Source organism: Primulina tabacum, chromosome 17, assembly GCF_025594145.1.
Source record: "Primulina tabacum isolate GXHZ01 chromosome 17, ASM2559414v2, whole genome shotgun sequence".
NCBI lineage: Eukaryota > Viridiplantae > Streptophyta > Magnoliopsida > Lamiales > Gesneriaceae > Primulina > Primulina tabacum.
Window position 1 is genome coordinate 16,224,168 of NC_134566.1, and position 5,795 is coordinate 16,229,962.

The 5,795-nt window shown below is 32.3% G+C and overlaps 1 long non-coding RNA gene across 4 annotated transcripts; it reads left to right on the forward strand.

Annotated features, from left to right (window-relative positions):
• Positions 1 to 1,586: 1,586 nt before the first annotated feature.
• LOC142531297 (uncharacterized) lies at positions 1,587 to 5,582 on the forward strand. Of its 4 annotated transcripts, none has more exons than XR_012816251.1 (3): positions 1,587 to 1,796; positions 2,948 to 3,034; positions 4,460 to 4,687. It is a non-coding gene; the product is annotated as an uncharacterized LOC142531297 (long non-coding RNA). The 4 variants fall into 4 exon arrangements; XR_012816250.1 differs by having other exon boundaries at positions 1,587 to 1,720; XR_012816249.1 differs by lacking the exons at positions 1,587 to 1,796; positions 4,460 to 4,687 and adding exons at positions 1,803 to 2,096; positions 5,333 to 5,582.
• The last annotated feature ends 213 nt before the right edge of the window (positions 5,583 to 5,795 follow it).

Here is a 5,795-nt window from a genome sequence, read left to right on the forward strand (position 1 = left end):
AATAGTTAAAACAATTATTTATTAAAAATATTTTCCTCTTTTTCAGCCCTCAGTCCCCGTTCCTCGACCGCATCTCAAATAACCTTTCAAAATATTGTTTTCATGCATTCGTGTAGAAAGTACATTTTTAAACATGCAACCATGCACATCATATTCAATTTATTCAATTAAAACTATTTAATAACTATTTTCCATTTTCCTTAAATTTACATGCAGTTGGATTACGTCATCTTATTTTTGGACCTTACAAAAAAAGGTTCTAATTAAATGTAGTCGACAAGTAAATTACTAATTACGGGTTACATAAACAATTGTGATTGAGGAATTTAGAAAGATATATAAGTATGGTGATGTCCTAGGAGGAACAAGAAATATTGGTATTAAAGATTTTGATAAGAAAGTAAGATTTGTCAAATTAATAATATTTTGGTTATCATAGTGGATTATAGAGAATTATAATTGTATTACAGATGTTATAAGAGTATGTCTTGAAACAAAATTACATAAATATTAAAAATAAGATTTAATCAAAAATATTTTTTGTTTTGTCGTAAGACACAAATGCTTTTTGTTTAACAATGACTATTGTTTCGAAAAGTTTGTGGTGTTTGTACTTTAGATTTCAGAACTTTAGTAAGATATTTGAGAGGACAAATGACTGAATGAGAAAATCATTAAATGAAATTTGTTTATATTAGGATATTAGGCATAAAACTATTGAAGTAATGTTATGAAGGAGTCGAGGAATACAAACTAAGAATATCGAAGCTCGTATAATTTTTGTAAGCTTCAGTTTATGTGATTTGAGAAAAATATTATTTGGAGACTATACGAGATAATTGCAAAATTCAGGAAGTAATTTAAAAGAAAGAATTTCATTTTGGGTTGACACTGCGATTGCTGTGATTTCTAAGGTCCAGAAACCTCTATTTTTTGAACTTTGTCGCTAAACCTTATAAGGATGAATTCATTTGGGGAAATGTTTAAAGTTATTAAGAAACAACTTGTAGTGTCATAAAACAAATATTTTTTTTCCAGATTATGAAATTGAAAATCTAAGTTTTAATTGGTGATTAAGTGTATAATTGTTATTAGGGGACATTTATTTTGGGACCAATTGGAAATATATATTGGGATTAATGTGTAATAAGTTTTATTAGGTAAATAAGTTATGATTTTATGGATTCTAAGTTCTGTGGACTATCAGATTATAGGAATAGATGGGACCGAACCTCCATGGATCAATTTTCAAGTTCACTACAAGAAAACTAGTTTTTTGCGGCACGACATTAACGGCGTGCATTAAAAGCACGCCGTTAATGTAATTTTTAAAGACGTGCTTTAAAATTCACGTCGTTAATGTGGTTGCACCTTAGACCAACCACGACGTGAAGAACAAAAACGCTGTAAATATATTTATCAACGACGTATCGAAAAGTTTGTTGTTAAAGTCTTTTGTTTCAACGACGTACATTTAATAAACCGTAAAAAATTATATTAACTGCGCACAATGCATGCTGTGAGTAACAGCAATAAAATTAATATTTTACAATTTAGAAGGCGCCAAATCCCCAAATAATCGCGGCTCTCTTTTTTTTTTTCCAGATCAAAACCCTCCATCTTCCTCTATTGTCCCCATAGTTCCTGCAGATCCGAACCCTCAATCTTCTTCTCTTTTTCCCATCGTTCATCACCAAATCTTCAATCTTCGTCGTTGCAGGTGTGCTTGTTTATGTAATACGGGTGTGCTTGTTCATGGGTGTGCTTGTTTGTACGAGTGTGCTTGTAATACGCGGGTGTGTTTTCGTTTCTTGAATGCATTAATTTAGTATTTAATTCAAATAATTTCCAGTTTAGGATGTTTCAAATTTAAAGTATTTGGGATGTTGTGGTTTGGAGATGGGTCGTTTATTATATTAGTCTTTTGTAGAAAATCCAATGTTCGCGATTTTAATAGTACAGGTGGTGAGACGAAAAGGACTGTGTTGCGTCATTGATGGTTTTAATAACTTTTTTGGTGACTTGAATTCTATAATCCAAGATTTTCGGATTTCTACCTTTTGGAGCTAGAGATATCATCTGGGATTCAAGATTTGGTAATCCTTTGTGGTGGAAGTTCCAGATTATGATTACTTGTTCATCGGATTTACTTGGTAGTCAGTGTTTTGTGAATAAATTTTTTTGGGTTCTTGGAATAATTATTTGAAAAATCCCAATATTATTACGGAATCAGATTCACAGTTGGATGGTTTTGATGTTGTTTGGTTCCAGCTAGATTTATGCGATTTGCCTTTCTTGAAAATTACAATTAACGATTATCGGGTGCTACATTGACTTGACAGTCACAATCAACCGCTCATAAATTCTTGGAGGTTTTGGTTGTTGGTTCTTGTTTTTTACTTTGCATTTCAAAGATTTTGACTTGCTCAATTGGGAATTCGAAGCTGAACCCCTTGAAATTTGAAATTTCATCTTTAACTTCTTGGTGCAGTAATTAGTCTGTCTTGGTAATTTACGTTCTTGGATTCACATGTTTATCTTTCGTTTGCCCTGTGAAGTTTGACGACGGGATTGTTAAGAGTTATTTTCCTTGTCTGTATATTGAAACTGAAAATCTTTAATTTGAAACCACGATACGAATTGTCTCTTGTTAACTCGTATTATATTGAATTAAACTGTTTTAATCCTCAAGAATAACCGTGTATAGCTGTCGCTATGAATTTTCAGAACAACTTGTATTCTTTTTGTTGCTAAACGCATTTTTGTTGTTCCTCTGTATTTGATCAGCGAATTGAGTATGCATAAGTTTTAACTAATTTCTTGCAAATTCTTGGAATTTTATGTTGTTGCGTATCTCTATCTACTGTTCTATTTTGGATCTTGAGTTTTTTTCCATCTTTCCACCGAATTAGATTGTATTTCTGATTTTTTTAGTCGGCATATTCAGGTTGACAGGATTTGTGGGTGAACAAAGCTACAAGGATCCAAAAAATCGAGGGCTCTCAAGAAATGTGTAACACCCCAAATATTTAAGGTACTTATAAATAAAATAAGATCAGATTTTAAACGTAAGTTAAAAGTATATAAATAGGTATGTAATATATTGAGGAGAAAAGTAATTCTATAAAATTATTGTAAGGCCCGAGATGTTATCAATTTTATGAGATCCCGAAAAGAAAATATTATTAATGGCATTTTTGTAATTAAGTGGAAAAATACTTAATTTAAATTTGATGGCAATTTTGTAATTAAGTGGAAAAATACTTGATTTAAATTTGATGGCAATTTCGTAATTATTGGGGGGCCGATTTGCAAATAGTGAAAAGTTGAGGGACTAAAGTGCAAATATGGAAAGTTGAGTGGGACACTTGTCACCACTAGACAACTTGATATATATAAATGGTCTTCATTCTTCAAGCCTTCAGCAAAGAAACAAGCTAGAGTTCCATGGAAATCCTTAAATTCCTTACATCTTAGAAAATTGATTTTGCGAGTACCGGAGTTCCCCTCGTTAAGAGCTACACAAAGACGTAAGCTTTATTAAGTTTTATCTTGATTCAAAAATATGATGTTGGAGAAATTGTGATTTGATCATTATTATGTGTTTTGGGAATACTAGACATTGCATAATCGAAGTCAGATCGAAGAACAGACTGATTATGAAATTGTTATGATTTTCTGATTATACTGATTGAAAATGGGACAGATTTGGATTATGAATTGATTATGGATTATATCAGATATGGGTTATGATTTGTAATTAATATCTGGTGATATTGTATTGACGGGAATATCGGGATTGTGCCGTTATGCCGTTGGTTTTGATTTAAATCCAGATTAATCAGATTCAGTGTTGAATTGAGAATGGAATATTGATATTATGATTCTCGATATGTCGTTTCAGATTTACAGATACAGTCTTGAGTTCCCAACAAAATCACATGCTAGAATTGTTGTTTATTTTTTGATATGATTATGATTTGTTTATAGATTTATATTCAAATCTTTTGATATGATTATGCTTTGTTTATTGATTTATATTCAAGCATTTAAGATAGGAGAGTCATTGGCAGATTTGTCAAACTTCTAGACGTTCGGTGTATCGACGCATAGGAGCAGACTTCCTCCGATTGTAGACATTCGATACACACATGACCGAAGTCTAGGAATAAGACGTACCGTCACCCCGATTGGGAGGGTAGGTGACAGACAGTGACGTCTTATTCACACCGGGATCTCTAGAGTTAGAGTTGAGTCGAGTCAAGACAGGATTTGATTGAATTGCATGCTTATATGATTGGTTTCATAGACTATGGAACTTATTACTTTTGATTTGATTCATGATAGTATGCTTCATGATTTATTTTGTGTATATGCATGCATAACATGTTTTATACTGAGATTTGTTCTCACCGGAGTTTTCGGCTGTTGTTATGTCTGTATGTGTGCATAACAACAGGTGGGGCAGGATCAGGGTCACGACAGAGATGAGATCGAAATAGAGTGGTGACTTCGGGCGCAGAAGATTTCTAGTGGTTTTTACTAGACTTGTACTACGTGTGAATTGTAGTTTGTATTAAACACTAGTTTGTATGAATTTACTAGACCAAGTCATGTATTTATGTTTGTTGTAATAACATAGAAATAGATCTTGTGCATGTGAAAATAAAGTAAAGATGTTTATGTATTGATTTTATACATTTGAATTTAGAAAAAAAAAACAAAAAACAAAATTTTGACCCACGTTTTTTTGAATAAAGATCCGATTAATCTCGAAAAGAGTTGAGTTAGAGCCCGGGTCCCCACAATTATTATTTAATATAAATGACTTAAAATGAATAAAAAAAGCCAAAATAAATACTCAAGTATACTACATCCCATACATGCAAAAATATACTAAATTAATAAATAGAATAATCACTTGTGAAAATCATTGAAGTGTCTAACTATTATATTAATTAATGAAAATTGTCTATTATTAATTAATTTCAATAGCAAATAGGTGCCACCAAATTAACGGCGATTTTAATGAAAATTAATTGAAGTCATATATTAATTTTAATTTGAATGTTAAGGTTTGGGTCATTTATGAAATGGATTCGTTTGCCTTCAAGACTTGTACCCAAGTATGAAGATGGGGTTCAAAAATTTCTTGCACAAGCCAAGGACTACGCCAAAACACGTGACGTAATATTATGTCCTTGCATACATTGTAAAAATAAGAAGTATATAACATTTGACAAAGTTCATGAGCACTTAATTATCAAGGGGTTCGATACTTCTTACACGATTTGGTTCTTCCATGGTGAAACTGATACCCCACAATTTGAAGGTGAAGGTAGTTTAGGAGGAGTTTAAGAAGCGGAGGATGAAAGTAAAGAGGCATTTCACTTATATAGGGATGTATTTGTCTCAGATGAAGAGGTTGGACACACTACGTCTGACGTAAGAGATTATGAGTTTGCTGATTTATTAGAAGATGCAGAAACTCCTCTCTTCCCTGGATGTACGACTTATACAAAGTTGTCAGCATCTGTCACATTATACAATTACAAGCCTACCAATGGTCACACTGACAGTAGTTTCAATGAGCTCCTTAAGATCTTATGTGACATGCTTCTAGAAAAAACCACACTTCCACAAACTGTTTACTCGATGAAAAAGCTGTTGAAACCATTTGATTTAGGATATGAAAAGATTCATGCTTGCCCAAACGATTTTTGTCTATTTAGAAAGGAGTTCAAAGAATTAGACTCATGTCCAATGTGTGGTTCCTCAAGATGGAAGGTGGACAA